Raw genomic sequence first — 18367 nt, 5'->3', positions numbered from 1 at the left:
TGTATCTCATTTCTAGCTATCCCAAAGCTTTAAATCTTTTGTTACTGTAAGAACACTTTCAAATGTAAGATAATGCAGACTTTCATGTAGCGTTTCAAGAACATGATGAAACACCCATTTTTTTCAGAGAAGACAAAGAACAGATTTTTAACCTGAGAAAAAGGCAAACTGAATTATATTATCTTAGATGAGCATCATGGATAGTCGATCATATTTTTCACTCCGCTCTATGCAGATCTGGCTTATTAATGCTTTATATGTTTTCCTTGGATCACCTAATTGCATTATTTCAGAACCTGTTAACAATCAACAGTAAACAGCACAAACCACAAATAGAATTACAGTCTGGGAGAGGCATTTAACAATAACATACTATTTTATTTGGACAGAAAGAACCTCAGAGTAGCCTTCATTTTGAAGAGAGACAGATACACAGTACCAATTAAAAAGACTGGGGTGGACTACACACAGACTTAGCCAAATCCAGGGTCAGTCTCTGCTCAGTCACATCCCTGGAATCCTAGCAGAATTTCATATACACTGTCTACCTTTGAGTATTCAAACCAAATCAGAAATTATTTTAATCAGTTTGGTATAAACCACTCAAATTAATGTTTAGTTTTGGAAGAAGACTATTTTAGTTTTGATTAATCCCATTCTATATAGATTAGACATGTAATTAAAGTACGACAATGTCTGATAAAGGAAATCTATGGTTCTCATTCCAATCCTACCTCAAATATTTTCAATGAGATCTAATCTTAGCCTGCCTTTCTTGATCTGTAGCAAGGCAAATACCACTTCCTTATTACACCACTTCACCTTATCCATCTGCCATCCCATCCTCCAGTCCTTCTGTAGTCTTGTTCTCCTAACAGCTCCTTCCATTCATATTTTTCTCTTTGAAGCTACCTTTAACTCCTAAACTTAATTTCCATTTTCCTTACTGACAGATACTGTCCTCAGTCTTCTCCATTCTTCCTCTGTATCATATTTTGTTTAAAAGCCTTTCACAGTTGATCTGTTCATAGCAGTGGCCCATGTCCCTCTGCATTTAAATAAATGAATTAATTCTAATATTTGCATTAATTATCTTGAAAGCATTAGAATCAGGTGTGGTCTTGCCCTTGCAAGAATTGTCTAGTCTTAATGGAGTTTCAGGTTTTGCAACATGGTCAGAGCTGTCCAAGACATAATGGTTGACATATTTCTAGTCCAGAGACACCAGCTAAACAGATGGACAACCAGAACACACAAGCAGACTATGCAGCAGCCTCTAATTTAAAATCCTATCTGTCTGCAAAGAATGCTGAACTCAAAGTTAATAAAGATTCCTTTGTTTTGATGATGAATATTCTATGAGGAATAATTTTTTTGTGATCAAAAATTACATTTACTAATTGGTATGAAACCAAACTAAGTGTTTCATATTTCAGAATAACTAGTCTCAATGGGAAGATCTAACACACAAGGTAGTTTCTGATAGCTTTCTAAGGTGTTGTGACTAATTTTTTCCCCTAACGCACACAGTGCATAGCTGCCAATTAATTTCATTTAAAATCTAATATTTTTGGACCACTAAATCTACTAAAAAGTGTTACTGAATTAAGGTATTGTTAGTGTGCATTTAAAACATCATGTACACTGGAAGACTAAGTTTTAACATATTGTTGGCAACTGACCAAATCAACCAAGATGCATTTTCTAAAAAAGGACCAGGAGTGAATTTAAAAATCATCCCTCTATTCTCATATTAAATTGTCACTAAACAGAATCATAGAATCTGGCAAACAAATGTGATGATTCATAGTGAGTTAAGGGATGTAAAACATTAATGACTTCTCAATTTTCACCTATTATTTTACCATAAAAGACAGTTACATAAAAATACTGCTCAAATCAGATGTATTTTCAGGAATACCCATTTACTGTACCTATTTATAAACCACTTTCTTGCACTACCACAAAAACAGGAACAAAAATGATAGGATTAGCAAGGATAATAAATCCTTAAACACTGGAAAGTGCAGGCTATTTGTTCTGCTGCACTGAAAGTGCAGTAAAGTACTTGCAAATACTCCATTATACAGTCATAGATTTTTGGTCTAATTCTGCATTTATGAGTCACAAACACCTACAGGGGGGTAAAAAAAAAAAAGAAAGAAAGAAAGCAAAAACCCAGACACACAATTTGTCAATCCACTTTGACCAACCATTTACACAGGCTAGAAGCAGACAAGAATTTCATTTTTACAAAAACACTGTGTCACAGTTGGACACCAATTGCATTAAGCTTCCTAAATTACCTCTATATAGGGCAAGCACACAATGGCAAAGTGATACAAAGCTTTCTGTATCACAGTTGAAAGCAGACAAATTCTGTACAATCCCATAATCTGTTTCTAATTCAATTTATTTATTTTAATAAATGCACACAGCCTCATTGAACTCTGAAATATCAAGACCTCACAGGACATGTCTATTATTTTCAAGGCTTTATAACTCAGCAGTAAAAAATGTAAATCAAAATGTAGAAATAAAATCTCTGTTACTTTTGAAAGAAAGCCCCTCTTTTCCTAAGTTTACACAGTACAAATTAATCTACTAGTTTGGAATTACTTCTCTGTCAACAAGTCTTTTTATTATTTTTTCCTAATCATTCTTTAAGAAAACCAGTACTTTTAAAATTAACACAAAAAGCCTCTTCACATATTCTCTATTTATTAGAACACTGCTTTCCAATACTTCTAGTGGCAATGAACATGACCAGCAAACATTACAAAATATGCTTCACTGACTGTAGGGAGATGAAATATTCTGGCATTTGAAATAACTGCACATTTTCAGAGTATCCCCTCGGACGCTGCATTTTACTGACTAGTCACTGGCACTTCAGACATCTATTTTCATCCAAAAACACTCACATTCATATACATATACACTTAATATGCAGCACCATAGTGCTGAAGAAGCCAGCAAATTTTAAAAGGCACTGTGAAGGTAGTAGGACACCAAAGTGAATGTATCAATCAGAACATATTCACGCCATTCTTCTGCATGCTTTACTTCAGCAAGGGCGAAAAGAAAAAATATCAAGCGACTTGGGAGCCAACACATTCACATTTTCCACCTGAAAATGGGTAATCATTCACAATTGAAATCTATGCTGTATGTCTTTAATCACTGCCATGCGCAACAACAGTAACTTCTTTTCATTTTTGTGCAAAATACTTTCCAAGAAGATAAGTGCCTGCCCATGTTTATTTTTGAGGTAGTTTTGTTGTTTGGTTTGGTTTGGGTTTTTGTTTGCTTTTTTAAAAAAGTTAAAAGTAAGAATAAGTATTTTCTCCACTACACCTCCCTGTACTCCTCTCCAACTCTGCCTCTAGAGGAGACACTAGAATCTGACAAATACTTAGACTTTTAAACAGCTGAAGGTTCACATTCATTTGAAACTGCTGTCGTGACAGGTTTCCATAGTACTTCCCTGCAGCAATCACTGCTTCTGCCTTCTCTGTTTCTATTTTAAAAATAACTTTGAATAGCAAAAAACGGGGAGATAAAAAAAAAAGGGAAAGGAAAAAAAACCAAACCTAAGTAAATTGCCTCTGTGTTACAGCCATAATAGCAGCAGAAATGTTTCAATACTGAAAGCCACTGTTTGCTCTCCCTTCCCGTTTTCCAGGTTTAAATTGCCAGAGTAAGAATAAGCTTATTCTAAAAATCAGTTTCAGCCATGTGACTTCTTGGGTAAAGAAGTAATAGCAGCACAGTTAAGGACCAGTCTGTGAAACGGCAGTTCTTTCAGTGGCTGAAGTCCACACTTAGCAGTTTAAGACATTAATTTTATCATTGAGGCCTAAATTCACAAAATGAGCTGAACCCAGAACTTTCCAAATACACCGTACACACTGGACTACAATTATTTTTCCCTTTAGTACATGAGTATCACACCCCTTGGGTCTACACCATCCTTATTAAGTATATTCCGTTTCTAAGCACAAATAATTGACTTCTGTGCACAAGTTAAGGGTCATCTAATGATGTGCTTTACTGCCAATCCTTTTGGCAGCCACAGCAGTGTGCAACCACCCCAGCCTTGCCTGGTGCTCTAGAGCAGGCCACTCCCTCCCAAATCAGACACAGAACAAAGCCCTTCCTTCATCAGCTTACAATCATAGAATCATAGAATTGTTCTAGTTGAAAAAGACCCCCAAGACCATCTAGTCCAATCTAAGACTAAGGCCTAGTTCAACCTAAGACCACCCTGGCCATTAAACCATGTCCCAAAGTGCCATCTCCACATGTTTCTTGAATACCTACAGGGATATTGATTCCACCACCTTCTTGGGCAACCTATTTGTGGTGGGTGGAAGGGTAAGGCCGAGAAGCCTCCTCCCTTCCCCCTTGTAAGGTAAAGGGAAAGAAACTTGAAGGGAAAGGAAAAAAAAACTCGCAAGCTGAATTAGCAAAGCAGTGGAGCTATATTTACAAAGCGATGTAGGGTTTGCAGGGGATTATTTACAAATTTACAATATCTACAATATATACAAAGATATACAACAGAGTAACACAGAAATGAGAGTGCCCCCCTCGGCAGAGAGGGGTCCCCCACCTCCGCTCTCCCCTCTCTTCCCCCCCTTTCCCCAGAATGGGATAGAAAGAGAAAGAGAAGAGAGGAAAAAAAAGTTAGAAGCAGTTCGTGTTAATTGGAAGGGAGTTAGTATACAGGCCTGTTATCTGGTTTTCAAGGCCGGGGCCTTGGCAGAAAGCCCAGCACAGAAAGCTGCTGCACGGAGCAAAGACGGAAGCAAGACTGACTGAGAAGTGCTGGAAATGTCCAGTATAGTCCCAGCTCAGAAGTGCTTCCTCCCACTCGTCCAATGAAATTAGTTTAGACTATTCCTTCCGTTTACCAACTTCCGTCCACCATATTCCCTTTCTTAAGGGGGCAACGTCAACCGGCCACACTATTCCAATGCCTGACTACTCTTTCCGTAAAGATATTCTTCCTAATATCCAATCTAAACCATCCCAGCACAATTTCAGACCATGTTCTCTCATTCTATCACCTTGGACTAGGGAGAAGGGACCAAACCCCACCTCACTACAACTTCTTTTTAGGTAGTTGTAGAGAGCTATGAGGTGTTCAGCCTTCTCTTCTCCAGGCTGAACAATTCCAGTTCCTTCAGCTGCTCCTCATAAGACTTGTTCTTGAGATCTTTCATCAGCTTCTCTGGACGTGCTCCAGAAACTCAATGTACCTTCTTGTAGTGCAGTGCCCAAAACTGAACACAGTATTTGAGGTATGGCCTCACCAGTACCAACTACAGGGGCATGATCATTATCCTTTATCTGTGTTCAAGAGGATCACTAGTATTGCATACAAATTATTAACACTAATCAAGATCAAAATCATACAATTCCAGTTTCAAGATAATAACACTATCTCCAGTGGACAAAACGTACAGCTGATAGAAGAAAGAGATTTAGGGAACTGACAACTGAAGGAAGTTGTCTACTGTCCCCTTCAGATTATTAATAGAGTTTGATACTGTGTTACTGCAAGTGTTCTGTGGTGCACAGATATTTTTATGTACAAATTTACATTAAGCCTCACCACTACAGTTCTACAGCTCCACTCAACCCTCCCAAAGTACTGTGTCCACCTTCACTGATTTCCAGTGCTGCTCACCTTTGCATAAAACAATCTCAGATGTAGAAACTGAAAAGCTGTTAGGTTATATGTGCTAACTACCTTAAACAAAAAATTATCTATCTGTAACGTATATTTAAATTCCTAAGATGTGAGCTACAGTCTACCATTTCTTTACATGACTCTATTATCTCTACATCTGCATGCAAGCTTTTCAACAGGATCTTATATTAAGCAAGTGAGTGGGTGTAGTAAGTACTGCACAAATATTTTGAGAGAAATTCCTGACTGTATCCCTTCAAAGCATTTGTACTATCTTAAAAGAACATTACCCTTGAAAAGGCTAACAGAGTTTCTCTTTGATTATTCCTAACAATGTGTGCAGAGCCTACCTCAGACATCCACAGAATCCCATCAAACTACAAACATGTGCACTGTATTTCAACCTCCAGCTCAAGTGCCAAATGGTAGTTTAAATACATAGATTTACATGTGTTTCTGAATGACTAGCATTGTTGAAACATATACTGTGACTTGGGAATATAAATTTTCAGTGTTGGATCTTTACAGTAGTTGTCAATGGAGTGTCCTTTTTGGCTTGGTTTGGTTTCTGAGAGCATAAATTCTTCCCTGCTTTACTTCACAAGCACTCTACATAGTATCCATTTAAATGGTATGACCAGCAATTACTGTAACATTTGTGTTTTCTTAATTTAAAACCTGACACATTTTTTTCCTTAGCAAATTTTCATTTCTCAGTTATTTTCTAATTCTTCTTCTATCTAACACAAATGCTATCTTGATTTCTCTTGTGGTTTGCTTATCACAGCCTGCCACTGAATGCTTTGCAGGTAAGAGGATAACAGTTTCCTAAAAAAGTCATAATTCAGTTTTTCAGCATTCCAACATGCCACAATAGTTCCCTCTTTTTTTTCCACCTTCAAACTATACTGCTGGCCTACATACATGAGAGGAAACTGCTGACACTGAACATCACATCAAGTAGCAAGCCAGCATACTCACAAACTTATCACTGTGTGGAGTACAGTACTGGATTATCAACAAAGTGATTTACTTTGTTCACAGTAACAAGTATTTTCCATTTGTGAAACTTCAAATTCTTTAAAAATATGAGTGTTATGTCAACCATAAATTAAAAAGCAACTGCTGGGATGCCCAGCCTTTGTGGCTGGGTGGGCCCCCTGCCTTTGTGCAGGTTCAGAAGAAGGCTATATGCCATGTTCCCTACTCTATGAGAAGATTATAGGATACATGCTAGTAGTGCTGGAGTGTCAGAGACGTGATGCTGGAGAGTTGGCCCTGACACTCATGTGAGCTATTCTCATATGTGTGTATCTGCTGCAATCAGGGTATCAGTACCAGGACACTATGTCACCCAACTTTTCCAAGAAACTATTACATTTACCACACAGATTGGAAAGATCTTAAGAAACAGTTCAGGTTTACTCTCCTTTTCTAAAACAACTGTATGTACATCTAAAAATACAAGTACCTAGCAGAATTGTACACAAACTGTTATTCCTAAGCCTAATTTTCATTGTTCTCCACCTGACCATCTCTCAGGTTAGTACACATCCCTCCTGACATGTTGAATTCACTAATAGCAACCACAGGATTCTACCCATAGGGTAGAGCACAAGAGTCACTTCATTTGGGTAAATCACAGGGATTACTCCATGTTTAACAATCTATACTTTTCTTTACACCTTTCAGTACAGTATTTTCCTCCTTTGTATCTGTTTCACGTAGCTGACATTCAACCTATAATCTGCTATAACCTCAAAATTCCCTTCTGCAGGTGTATTATCCACACAGCTGTTCCTACTATCTACTCATGCCTTTCTTTTTCTTTATATTTACTCCTTTTCAATAGCATCCTATTATTTGCAAATCAGTTTCTCAAGATTCTGAAATCTAACTTTGTCCTTACAAGACCTCTCAATCCTTCTTAGAAAGGCACAGTCTGTAAATAATAATAATAATAATAATAATAATAATAATAATAACAACAACAACAACAACAGGTTGGAAGAGACCTTCAAGATCATCGTGTGCAACCCATCAACCGATCCAACTCACCTAAACAACTAAACCATGGCACCAAGCACCCCATCAAGTCTCCTCCTGAACACCTCCAGTGATGGCAACTCCACCACCTCCTCAGGCAGCCCATTCCAATGGGCAATCACTCTCTCTGTATATAACTTCTTCCTAACATCCAACCTGAACCTCCCCTGGTGCAGCCTGCAACTGTGTCCTCTTGTTCTGGTGCTGGTTGCATGGGAGAAGAGACCAACCTCCGCCTGTCTACAACCTCCCTTCAGGTAGTTGTAGAGAGCCATAAGGTCACCCCTGAGTCTCCTCTTCTCCAGGCTAAGCAATCCCAGCTCCCTCAGCCTCTCCTCATAGGGCTTGTGTTCCAAACCCCTCACCAACTTCGTTGCCCTTCTCTGGACTTGTTCCAGCAAGTCAACATCCTTCCTAAACTGAGGGGCCCAGAACTGGACACAGTACTCGAGGTGTGGCCTAACCAGTGCAGTGTACAGGGGCAGAATGACCTCCCTGCTCCTGCTGGCCACACTCTTCTTGATGCAGGCCAGGATGCCATTGGCCCTGTTGGCTGCCTGGGCACACTGCTGGCTCATGTTCAGCCTACCATCGACCAGTATCCCCAGGTCCCTCTCTGCCTGGCTGCTCTCCAGCCGCTCTGACCCCAGCCTGTAGCACTGCATGGGGTTGTTGTGGCCAATGTGCAGTCCCCAGCACTTGGATGTGTTAAATCTCATGCCGTTGGACTCTGCTCATCTGTCCAGCCTGTTGAGGTCCCTCTGAGCCTCTCTACCCTCCAGCAGATCAACTCCTGCCCCCAGCTTGGTGTCATCAGCAAATTTACTGATGATCGACTCAATGCCCTCATCCAGATCCTCAATAAAGATGTTAAAGAGGATGGGGCCCAGCACTGATCCTTGGGGCACACCACTACTGACTGGCCGCCAGCTGGATGTGGCACCATTCACCACCACTCTCTGGGCTCGGCCCTCCAGCCAGTTCCTAACCCAATGCAGTGTGCTCCTGTCCAAGCCATGGGCTAAAAAAATGGAACGCTTCACGAATTTGCATGTCATCCTTGCGCAGGGGCCATGCTAATCTTCTCTGTATCATTCCAATTTTAGTATATGTGCTGCCAAAGTGAGCACAATGTGGTAGTAAGTATATTCTGTATTCCATCATCCAGGTCCTCAATGCAAGCACTGAATAGTGCCCTGGGGCAAATCCCTGCAGAAACTTCATTGATACAGTCTTCTGTTTAGAAGGGAATCAGCACTGTATATGGCTTTCCAAACTGTTCTGAGTTGTAGCATTTTCATCTAGATTCATCTAGATCCTTCTGGAGTTTGAATTTGAAAATGTCACAGGTAAAAGGGTATGGACAACATATCAGACTCCACCTTTTACACCTCCACCCACTTCTCTGATCACCCTCCGACAGAAGGAGACTAAGCTGCCTTGACAGGACTCACTCTTGAGAAATCCAGGGAGGGGGTAGATGCCCCAGTGATGGAGATATTCAAGATCAGACTTGATGGGACTCTGAGCAACCTGATCCAGTTAGGGTTGTCTCTGTTTACTGCAAGGGGGTTGGACTAGATGACCTCTCAAGGTTCCTTCCAACCCAGTTCATTCTATGATTCTGTGAAATCTGTGCTGATCGTGATGTAGACCAAGCACACACAGAGTTATCAGGCACATCTAAGACACCAAGAAAGCATGTCTGTGGTTCATATGTGCAACATAATTAAAAAGCCTGTGCACAGTAATGTATCAGGGAAGTACCAGAAACAATCATGAAAAACACTAGTCACAGGAAGGCAGATACCACCACCACCACACAGCCTGGTATGCACTGAGTTCTCAGAAGCTGGTGTCCTGTTCTGCTCACAGATTAAAGGATGATTGCCACTACATTATGTCAGAAATATATTGGCTGCTTAAAATCTTTAAACTAAATAACTAGGTGGCCTATTCTGTGGAAGAGACCATGTTCACCTGGTTGCCTCATGAAATAATTGGATAAGTATTTCCCTTTTCCAGAAGAGAGTAAGTTACATATCCTCTTCCAACATCCAATTCTTTCTTTGATAGCCTCCAAAATTTTCCTTTTAAAGATTAGATGTCATAACTTAAAAGTTATAGAAACAAAGGTTAAGTCTTTGAATTATCAGTTGGTACCCTACACTTTTTCTTGTATTACACATTTCTTTGATGCATTACCTTTTTTAAATAGTATATAATGAATTTTAACAGATCTGTTAGAAGGAAAATTACAATATGTTTAGGAGGCCAAAAGATTTATTTGTTATCTCAAAAAGGCATTTGATTTCAAAACATAAAATATTAACACAGCAACATGACTAGGAAAGCTAAGAGATGTATTTGAAAGATTTGTTACCCTCTAAGATGTGTTCCAAAATTAAGCGTGCTGCATTAACTCATTATTATCCTAACATCTAATTGCTGACATTCCCCAGTAACATGACTGCTTAGTCACATGATAAAGAAATACTCCATCACCTAATACCCCATATTGCTGCTAATCATGTAATGACATCCAGTTTTCAGGTTTTTTCATCTCTGACTGCTTTAACTGATCTCAGTTACTCTGAGGAAGATGATTTGCACAGTGAAAATGTAGAAGAATGCCAAGAATGCCCAGAGTAATAAATGAAAATTGGGCAATTGATATTATGTAGGAAGCAGCTGAGTTTTTTCAGAGTGAGAGCCTGGTCAGAAAAGTAAGCCATTTAGTCAGTAGCTCCATCAGCTGACAATTCTCAAAACCCTGCCATTGCATGTCCATCCTTCAGAACACAGGTCATCATGTACCTGAAGAGCCCATGAGCATCTGCATCCTGTTACATAAATTGCTTTGCTATCTGCCAAAACACTAATATTGCATTTTTTAGGAGTACATCCTCAATGGACAGTAAGCATGTCTATACTACAATGAGCTTCCATTACTGCTGGCAGGAAAAGAAAGATTAAATAGAATTAAACTTAAATTCAGTCAAATTCGTCCTCTGCAGACACAAACTAGTTTTTATCAAACTAAATTACAGCTGATATTGAGAAAATTCCTCCTCTGCAAAATGCAAACCAAAAACCATACATTTACCGGAAGTTTGGAGGGGGTTGCCCCTCTTCTTTACACAGTGAGTGTCTGAAACACTTTGTCTTCCCAAATTGTTTAGAAAAAGGAAGGCCAGAGCGTATACATTGTTTTTCTCTGTCTCTGACAGCTTATCTCAGATTCAGATTAATCAGAAATAAGCTAAAAATATTGATTATCATGGGGGGGAGAAAACCCTAACATAATACAGTCTTTCATGTTTCATCATTTCAGAGTAGAGCCTGAAATAGTATTCCACCCACACTCAAAAAACTGAAGATATGCAAAAATTCCCACGTGCAACTTTATTATCTATTATTGAAGTGGGAAAATGACAACATTAGCAAAATTTTGCCATTTTTGGTAATAAAACTGGAAAGTAAATGAATTGGCTTCAGTCCTGAATCTTCTAGTGAACAGCTGGGAAGGAGGAGGCAAACAGCAGCATCCCTAAAGCCCAAATGAAAAAGATGAGCCACAGAATGAGTGAGAGTAATAAGAGAGCCCAGCTCTCCTTGGCTTGATACTAAAAGGGCATAACAAAGAAGAAATAAATGTAATTTATTAACTAATTCTGATGACATGTTGCTGCTTGTTGTGAGGCTATATTAAAACAAATAACATAAGTCCTTACCACAAAGTTAAATAAAAGATATGTGCTTTAATCCTTAGAAATCAAACCTGGCCTTTTTTCCCCTGAAACGCCTACCACAACCATTCACTGTAACCTTCAGCTGTTTTTGACATCTTCCTTGCCTTTTCTCTCCTTTAGTTTATTTTTACTAATAGCCAACTAACCAGATAAAATAACTTCTTAATTATTCGTAAGAAAACTAAAGGTAAATGAGAACAGAGTTATTTTCTAAACTCTTCAGTCTTTCTTTACTTACCAAGGAATATTTCTTCAAAAGGTAACAGATTCTAAAGAGAATGCATTATGAAATACTTCTGAAGGCCATCTAAAAAACATGTTTCCTGAGAAAGTGTACAACAGCAGTGGAACCTAAGAAACAGTAATATATTTTTAGTGCATCTTTTTAGCCTTCATGTGTGCTTTGCTTTCTACATCCTCATCCCATATGCAGGTCTGTGGTAATTAAATCGTATCCCAAAGTTAGGATACCCTGCCTACAGTAGATAAGAAATGGTATTATTCTCCAACACACAATTGGCTTCACAGATTCTCACAAAACATCAGATGCCAAGGGAAAAGGATCAGGTATTTTTTCCTCTTCAACTCACAGAGAATGATCTAAAGGCTGACAAACTATTTTCTTGACAGAAATATTTCTCAAAGATCAGTAAGTCATCTTTGTAGGATTTTACCTTACTCTTCCTCCAAACTGCTTGCATATCTCAGCCTGCCAGTTCTGACATACAGATATTTGGATTGTAGCCATAATCATGACACATTTCTTGAGGATAAAATGCTCTAGCTGACAGAAAGTCAGTTGCAGAGGTCAGATAAAGTGATTTAATGGTCTCTTCTGACCTGGATCTATTTCACTGTCATATAATAAGCAGATCTACTGTTTTTATTAGTTCTGATGACTGGAAGATAAGTGCAAATCAAGCAGTTTTGGTCAGGAAGAAACAATCTCAAAGATGACTTAAGAGTATTTCTCTAAAGTTGGATTTAGCCAATAATAAGCATATAGTATGCAGAGTATTTTCAAATTGTTTCACACTATTATTTTTGGCAGAATTCTAGAAGGGGAAGCTTTACACACAAATCAGCACTGGCTGAACCAACTTGGAACAGTCAATTTAAAAGCATCTTTAATGACAGCCACTTAAAATGTTTGCACTGAACAGTACTTTTGCACAGTTAGCTCTTTGGGTGTTTTAGGGGTGGAAATACATGGATATTGACAAACTTATAACAATTACAAGAAATAAAGAGCTTTTGATTAGGAGTTCTGCCTCCAGCATCAGTTGGTCTAGTATCAGACAGAGACAAGTTCTGAATATATTTTAAATGCAAGAGGTTTACTGAAAAGCAGGAGACAACAACTACTTAACACCAAAACGGAGGGTCAAGACAGGAAGGACTGCTCTACAGCCATATAAAATAAATCAACTGCAGAAACATGTCAGCTTTTTACCACCCCCACAGAATGTCGCCTTGTAACATCTCATTCTATGCAGAAATACAAACGTAGCTTTAATCCAAAGAAAATTACACTGGGTTTAACCTTTCAAGTTGTAAGAAGCAGATGAGCTCTTAGTTACATAAACACTGCATCCCTCTAACTTCTGTCTTACAGAAGTCAGTAACACACTGCAATCATGCTATCATCTGTAATTATCCACAGCTTCCTAGCCATCCCAGATAACTTCTGACCCTCTTCATAAATTCTAGATCCAGGTTTTGATTTACAAATGAGTATCTCTCCTACAGGCTTTCTAGCTACTGACTAGGCCTGGAGAAAAAAAACTATGATACCCCTCATACTCAGGACAACTGCAGAAGCAATAGCTCCGTTATCTGCAATAAACTGATGTTTGTTCATTCCTAACAGACCGTTATCAGTTTAGACATGTTGGGGTTTTTGCTCTTTACCCCTCTGATCTTTAGTATTCTACCTGACATTGGAATTTAAATTTGTATTTATATATATGAATATATATGCATATAAATGTAATATTAATGTGCAAATGTATTATATTTATAGTATATTTACATAAATAACACACATTGGTATTTATATAAAGAGTACCAGCTCATTTATCACTGATCTGAACAAAAACTCACTGATTATAGTAATTTAGGCTTATTTTCTTTTCTGAATTAAATCCTTGTTTATGAGCCTTTTCCATGGAGAGGGATTGATTTATCAGCAAATAGTTGGCCTTTGAGTTAATCCCTGTGACTGCCATCAAAACAAAAAATCTGCACCGTACTCAAAAAATGTACCATCCTAGAATGACAGACTACAATTTCTCCCCCTTTTTTAGCAAACTTAGGACAAACTACGGCAAGGATTCCTGCGATCTGATGCCAGCCAAAAAACCCCAAAAGTATCCTTCTTAATGACTTGCTCCCTGACCTAGGGAGTGATAAATCCTTATTCACTCTCCTTGTTTGCTGACAGAGCACATCACAGTATCACAGTATCACAGTATCACTAAGGTTGGAAGAGACCTTGAGGATCATGGAGTCCAACCTGTCACCACAGACCTCATGACTAGACCATGGCACCAAGTGCCACGTCCAATCCCCTCTTGAACACCTCCAATGATGGTGACTCCACCACCTCCCTGGGCAGCACATTCCAATGACGAATTACTCTCTTGGTGAAGAACTTTCTCCTCACCTCGAGCCTAAACTTCCCCTTGTGCAGCTTGAGACTGTGTCCTCTTGTTCTGGTGCCGGTTGCCTGGGAGAAGAGACCAACCCCTTCCTGGCTACTTATGGCTTTTTATTGATGGCTTTTTATCCCAGCTTATGGCTTTTTATTGATCATTTGAACTGTGCCTGTTGAAACATTATATAAGGGAACATGCTTATGTCCATCTGCATAAAAAAAATCTCAAGGACAATATAATATTCTCTTACCTACTAAGGTATCAAGGGATGATTTGACAGTAAGAATAAATCCTAAAATACACTGCCCATTCCTCCAGACCTAAGTGTTACACAGTCCTATGCAACCATTACCAATCATCAGTATATTCTTGATGTAGTATGGTAAACTATCCTATATATGGTATTATCTCTCACCTTACAATCACGATAAAAGATAGAGCTGTAATTGTTCTAAAGGGTCTTGTTTGGCTCAAGCATCAGTCAAGTACTTTCATCAGTAGACAATAAGAAGACTCTCCAAGGAAACATAATTTAAGTGTGGATTTATACCCCACAACATAGCATGTTTTTCATTAAGGAAAATGCATTTTCAGTGCTCAGCATCGTTTCTACAATACATTTTAAGTCTTCACATTGCTTTTAACAGGGTTCAAGAAGGTACAAAAACCAGGTGGACCGCATCCAAAAGAGCTTGTAACTTCCATTTGTTCTGTCAGATCCATTCTCTTACATGGCTATAGCCAAAAGGAATACCTATTTTCCTACACTTCATTCAGTGTCAGATAGTGTACTGTAACAAAGCCAATCATCAAACAGTTATGTTTAGCATACAGACTCTTAAATCTTGCAGAAATTCCTCACTTCGCAGCTCCAAATAAAAATTCATGGCTTCAAGACAACTGAACCCTAGGCTGGCCCTACACAGATTTTCTCATAATTCATCACAACATCTCTGAACTTTGTGGAACTGTTCTGGCACCCAATATGATATTTCCTTTACCAAAACTCTAGATCAGGGACTTTCTGTAACTTTCTTGGGAGAGAAATAAAGGCTGGGGTCATCTGCAAGAGAGAGAGCATTATGTTCAGATGTGGTTTGCCTGATTTTTCAAATTAAAAAAAAAAAAAGGGAGAGAGACACAACAGATTTTCTTAAGACAGGGCACAACCTTTCCAGGAACTTGTATCAACATAAACTAAAATAGACAGAATCAAGTTCCAAGGATCCCTAAAAGAGAAACGTTCAGGCTAATAATAGCTGTTTCCTGTCACAAAGTCATTTGGATAAACAGTGTGACATTACTTATGTCATAACCAAGCACACAGCTGAGGCTAATTTGCAGCAGTCAGCAACTGAGGATGAGTTGTATACACATGCATAAGTTAAAGCGCCTTTTAATGCTTATTTTTCATGAGTACAAATTTGGCCAAAAATAATCTAAGAATTCAAAATTTCTCTGTTTATCTGGTCCCATTATGAAAGTTATTTATAAATCTGACTTAAGTACTGGGTATCTGCTATTAAATTCATACCCTTGAAGAATATTAGAGAACTACTGCGGTACCCAGACAAGGTGTAATCTCTGTGCACTTAAGCAATAACCAAAAGTCACCTTTCACTGACTTTTTGGTAATGTATGCCAGTTAGGTCTTGGCATAATGGGCACATTAAAGCATCACAAACAGTTTTGTTTTTAAAATAAACACCACTATTAATGTACTGTTATCTTACTTAATATATTGTGTAGGAAGTTAGTAAAGCAAAAGTAATTTACCCTCTGATAAAAATCCACTAAATCCACTATTTTCCTTCAATATACCAAGTTGTCTGCAAGTTGTAAAGGCCATCAATGCCTGTGAAACAGGTAATAAGCACTGAAATGCTATTGAAGATATCCTTGAAAAAAAAGTGCATTGCAGAATATACAAGAATACATCCATGTGAACACCTTATCACAGTAATATCACTTGGATTTTTCAGCACTTTGCTATTTTCAAGACACATGTCCTTGTTCCCAAATCCCTGCGTGTAATCTAATGTCTTCATGAGTAAAGAAGTTACTATTGGTTAACAACTTTTATTCTAAAGTTTATTACAACATAATGGTAACACAATTTTTGTTATTCTCTTTTTACATTTTTAGAGTTGTCTAATATAACTGAGAAAGCAGAGCAATAGCAAATATATATTATGACCAAATGTGCTTTAGCTTTAAAGCTAACTGCATAAATAATTAACTAAAGCTCCTCATGACATGAAAGTGTCAAGCCTCTACAACACTCCAGTGATTTTACATTATTTTGAGTGTGTATCAATGTGAAAACTAAATGGAACAATGTTCTGTACCTCTTCTGAGAAGCAGAGACCTCTTAGGAGATTTTTCAGATTGTAAAGGAAATTACTGTCCACAAATGACACATTAAAATTATTAAAATCTACATTTTAAATGTCACTGTTTCAGAGATGTTCTGTATTAGCATTATCATAGGTATGAATATTAATATTTAACAAATCCATTTACTTACTGTTGTGACTTCGGTAAGAAAAATGTCATAGAAGTTGTCTACTACTCTGAAACACTCTGTTGAATAACTATTGTATGACCTGTCTAGAAAGAAAGTCCAAAGGATTCCACTTTGTCTTTTCTGTACCAGACACTGTTTTACATGCTTACACATATTTTATTTGCCTAACTTATTTGTCTTAAAAACTAAATAATCCAAATATTTTCAATTTTTATTCTTGTAACAGCTTTTTAAAATCTTGTGTTCCTTTGGAAATTATTCTAAACCCTATTACAGAGTGAGCAGAGTTTAGAGTACTGTGCATTTGGTCATATTACAAATTTACATAATTACATGAATCACACAATTTTTTTTAAAGTATATGCATTCTCCCCAACATGTTCTTCAACAAGAGAAAAGGAGAAGAGGGGAGAGGGAAAGGGAGAGGGAAAGGGAGAGGGAAAGGGAGAGAGATGAGGGAGAGGGAGAGAGATGAGGGAGAGGGAGAGGGAGAGAGATGAGGGAGAGGGAGAGAGATGAGGGAGAGGGAGAGAGATGAGGGAGAGGGAGAGGGAGAGGGAGAGGGAGAGGGAGAGGGAGAGGGAGAGGGAGAGGGAGAGGGAGAGGGAGAGGGAGAGGGAGAGGGAGAGGGAGAGGGAGAGGGAGAGGGAGAGGGAGAGGGAGAGGGAGAGGGAGAGGGAGAGGGAGAGGGAGAGGGAGAGGGAGAGGGAGAGGGAGAGGGAGAGGGAGAGGGAGAGGGAGAGGGAGAGGGAGAGAAGAGAAGCTTCTCACCAACATATTTAATGTTTTTAAGTAGTTCCCTCAACTGGCAGGATGATTAATCTTTGATTTTGTTTTAGCTTTGTGCTTATGACAACCTTTAGAAATGTGGTGTTGTTTATCATACCTTTAATAAGTGATAAAAAACTTAATCCTTCGTTATTTCTAGCATGTTTCTCCATGATATATGCACAAATTATGTAGGGATAGACATACTCTCTAAAAATACAAAGTTTCAATAGCAGGAAATTAGTTTTCCAAACAGTTCAACAGTCACAGTGTGACAGTTTCAGGCTGTACCTTTAAGAAAGATAGCTGCAAATTCTCTAGGTGAATAGTTGGGTGTAAAAAGGAAAACAAGAGAGAGAATTCTAAATGAATTTCATTGGTAGATGAATGGGATGTAGTTTTACAATCTTCCATTCTTTTCTCATTCCATCTTTCTGCTTGCATGCTGGCTGTTCCTGGACAGAGAGACCTCTTATCATCTAACAACCTTGAGATAAGCATTACTAGCTTTCTAACAACGTTTTTGAACTAATTGACATTTCCCTAACATCTCTCCTCTTTTCTTATAATTAATCAGAGGGAAAAGGGAAGGAGAGTTTGAGGGGAAACGGGGGCAGTGTCCCCCTGCCCAAGGAGGATTTCTGTGCTGTTTGCTGTTTGATGTGGGTGAATTAAACCATCACATTACACACAGCTATAAGTAGAGATAAATTTTGCTGTCATGAACTCAACAAATTTTGGTGCTGAGTCAAAGATTCAAAATTCTCTGGGGAAAATAAAAGGAAGGAATAGAATTCAAGCTGCCCGTTTCCCTTTTTGTAAGGACTATAGACAAAGATCCATTCACAAGTTCTGACATGTGCAATTAAGGCAGAAAAAGCAGAAAAATAAGTAAATGTGGCTTGAAAAATTCAGGGTG

General features: G+C 38.4%; 1 protein-coding gene and 1 non-coding gene across 5 annotated transcripts in view; both read right to left on the bottom strand.

Annotated features, from left to right (window-relative positions):
• COG5 (component of oligomeric golgi complex 5) overlaps window positions 1–18367 on the bottom strand; it is a 181775-nt gene that overhangs the window by 78867 nt on the left and 84541 nt on the right. The gene's annotated exons all lie outside the window — the stretch shown is intronic.
• On the bottom strand, window positions 8768–8874 carry LOC137461156 (U6 spliceosomal RNA). The gene has a single exon (XR_010993256.1). It is a non-coding gene; the product is annotated as a U6 spliceosomal RNA (small nuclear RNA).

This window comes from Melanerpes formicivorus, unplaced genomic scaffold, assembly GCF_026170545.1.
Source record: "Melanerpes formicivorus ecotype bairdi unplaced genomic scaffold, bMelFor1.0.p_v2 SCAF_3, whole genome shotgun sequence".
In the NCBI taxonomy this organism is placed as follows: Eukaryota; Metazoa; Chordata; class Aves; order Piciformes; family Picidae; genus Melanerpes; species Melanerpes formicivorus.
Note: the sequence above shows the minus strand (reverse complement) of the source record. Positions and strands in the feature narration are given on the sequence as shown.